Below are 3,189 nucleotides of genomic sequence, written 5' to 3' on the forward strand. Positions count from 1 at the left end.
AAACTCTCACAAATCATTCAATAAGCTTTCACAAGATCTCCCTCCTTACAGAAGACAATCAGAACAAAACAGACCAAAACAGAACAAAACAGAAGGTATACAAAACCAATCAGAACATCACAGAACCACTAATAACCATCATGAACTTCCAAAACTCAATCAATATCATCCAAAACACTCTCAAACCACTTCCAAACCAATCAATCATCTCATAAAATCAACCATTCAGCTCTCAAAAACAACAAAAAAACAGCCAAAAACAAGTCATTTCAACACTCAACATATCCCCACACTTAATAAGGAAGCGTTCTCGTGACCCAGGAAAAAGGGAATATAAGGTCATTGAAAAAGCTCAACTTTAATCTTCAATATCTTTTCAAAAAAAATCCATCCACCACAACCCCAACTTATAACCTGTATCTGATATAAAAATACAAAGAAAGGAAAACCCTTTATACATTAACACTTCTTATCAAACTAAAAATCACAACAAATTTGTAAAGGATATAAGAGTTTTCTTCTTCTTCATCAGCTTCAACTCTCCAACCACGACCCCATCACCACCATTCTCCAAAATGGAGCTCACACACGAAATCCAATCCAATAGGAAACCACCATGTTCATTTTACATAAATGAACTCACAACACAAACACTAATACAACACAACCATCTGAATGACTCCTTCAAAAAGAGAGATTTTCATTAAAAAGCTTCCACCATACATTGGAAAGGCATCAATGAAGATGATCCCTCTTGAAAGATTGCTGTTGTCGGAAACGATCCATAGACAAGGATTCATCTACAAAGGTTTTGGGAGGATTTTGAAAAAACTGAAGACAGCACATCCTTTCCAACAGGACCAAGTATCTGCTAGACAAACAAAGGGCATGAAAATACAATATATCCAACTGTTGGGAATCAATGCTCACATTGACATTCATGCACAACTTTGGAACAGGCTTGGAATCATTATGAGAGTGCCTATGCATATACGCCAGGTACCAAGCAAACTGAGCAGTTAATCTCACTGAAGGATCTACAGACTGTGAATACTGCTGAGCAAAATGAACATAGTTCTGATAAGCTTGACTGGAAGCTGTCCATTCTCCTGGAATTACTAGCCAATTAATCTAAGGTCCTGTAAGGGAATCATCCGAACTCCATCCCCTTCTTCTGGAAATCTGATTATCAAACCCGTCACAGTCACTAACCAACTGAGGTGGTTGAGATATAGAAGTGTGAGGAGAGGGTAGTGGAATAAGGAAAAGTGGATGAAGTGAGGGATAGGCAAAATCATAAAAGGAAGAAAAGGTTAAAGAAGGAGTGGCAGAAATTTGGAGGGAATCACTAAGGAAGGGTGTTAACTGGTAAATAGGAAATGTAGAGGGTACATGAATGGATGGAGAAGGACAGGGTGGAGAAGGGGAAAATACCCTATCCTCAATAAAAGAACAATATGTAAAAATGGGAATTTGAGGGAAAGATGAAGATTGGAAAAGAAGGGGTAAAATAATTGTAGAATTAGATTGACAAAGGGAAAGATATATAGCATATCGGTGAGCCATTTGTTGGTAATATAGGAGGGTAGGAACAGAAGGTCCTAAGAGAGATCGTCTGTGATAGGCATCAAAGAAGGTAGCATCAAACGGATTATGTTTTGAAAGATAGGCTAAGATATCCATCCTTAGTTGATTAGTACTCTGGGCAAAGGTAGGGACCATGTTTTGTCTTTGATTCACGACCACAGAATCAATCATGGGATGCCAGGAATTATCATGACAATCAGCCACTTTGGAGGAGTAACTGTGGAACATGTCAGCTATGCGCAACTCCAAATGGTTGACATACAAAACAGCTTGTAGTACCACATCCCCCACATACCATGCCATATCCACCTCATCTGGAATTAACAAGTCTCCTCGTAGATACATGTATGGCATCAACATGGTATCTGGCATGACAAAATCTTCAAATACCATCCTTACGACCTCTGTCAGCAACTCAACAGACCAAGCCCCACTCCATCCATCCTCTGGAAGAGGTAGATCCATCGTGGAAAGCTTCATGTAGAAGATCAACTTCTGTAAGTGGTAGTGGACAAAGAAAGAATGGTCTGGTAGAACATATTCCTGAAACTGCTCAAAGGTAGACCATAACAAGTCCATTCTGGACTGCAATCGTTCCACTTTATCTTGGAATAAAGGACACAAAGTAGCCTGTCTTTGAGGAGCAGCCAAGTCCTGCTGTGAAAGAGAAGGAATCAAGGGAATAGTAGGGCTTGGAGGAACAGAGCGTGACTTTGCCAGTTGATCTTGCAACTGCTGGATTTGGGAGGCTTGGGATGCCACTGTGTCATTAGCAAGCTGTAAAGCTGAAAGTTTGTCATCGAAGAGAGCTTGAAACTCCTGCGCTTCTGTGGACATCCTCTCCTTCTCCTCTGAAAGGCTAGTAACCTGGGATTGAGCCTCTAGTAAACTGTATCTTCAAAGAAGAAATCTCATCGCTTTGGGTGGCAACCAGTTGGGTTTGTTGTTCCATTTGCTTAAACAAATCTGCTAGGGTATCCTTAGCAGAAGCTAACTCGGAAGTTGCCTTATGCAACTGGTCCTTAGACTGCATGAGCTCTTCATAAAAAGACACGTACAGCTGTTGAACACAGGTTGTCACTAACAACTCAATGGAACTTTGAATATCTTTATAGAGGAAAGGAATTGCATCTCCTGAGACGAGATTGTTTAGGGAGGAACTGATATGTCCAATGATCCTTCTCGATGTGCTCTGAACAGGTTATTACAAGTGAGATACCCAAGGAGTTCACTACCAGAGGTAGCAGGGATGGGCACTGAAGGAGCTTTATCCGCTACCCGCTTCAAGCATTTGCGTTGGATGACCAGGGGAGGCGGAGAATCATCATCCTCTATGTCAATGGGTTCTGACTCATCTGAAGGTGGAGGAGGAGGTACTGGATCTGATGGAGGAGGTGGAGGCACAGTCTTCTGTAAACCTGAATAGGTCAAGAAGGCAGACAAATATGATCCATATGTGACATTGGTAACATTACCCCTAGTGACTTTGACGAAATGTTGATCCATTTTAGTGAGGAGGTAAGTGCTCCAATCAATAGAAACTCCTTTCAACACCATCCTGGAAGTTGTGAAAAGCTCTTTGGACAAGTACTGGGATGGCGT

General features: G+C 41.1%; 1 non-coding gene across 1 annotated transcript; it reads right to left on the minus strand.

Moving 5' to 3' along the window:
• Nucleotides 1-334: 334 nt before the first annotated feature.
• Nucleotides 335-404, minus strand: LOC148038284 (small nucleolar RNA SNORD36). The gene has a single exon (XR_015690460.1). It is a non-coding gene; the product is annotated as a small nucleolar RNA SNORD36 (small nucleolar RNA).
• Nucleotides 405-3,189: the final 2,785 nt, after the last annotated feature.

Source organism: Lygodium microphyllum, chromosome 3 (genome assembly GCF_053477565.2).
Source record: "Lygodium microphyllum isolate KBCC chromosome 3, Lygodium_microphyllum_v1.1.10, whole genome shotgun sequence".
Taxonomy (NCBI): domain Eukaryota; kingdom Viridiplantae; phylum Streptophyta; class Polypodiopsida; order Schizaeales; family Lygodiaceae; genus Lygodium; species Lygodium microphyllum.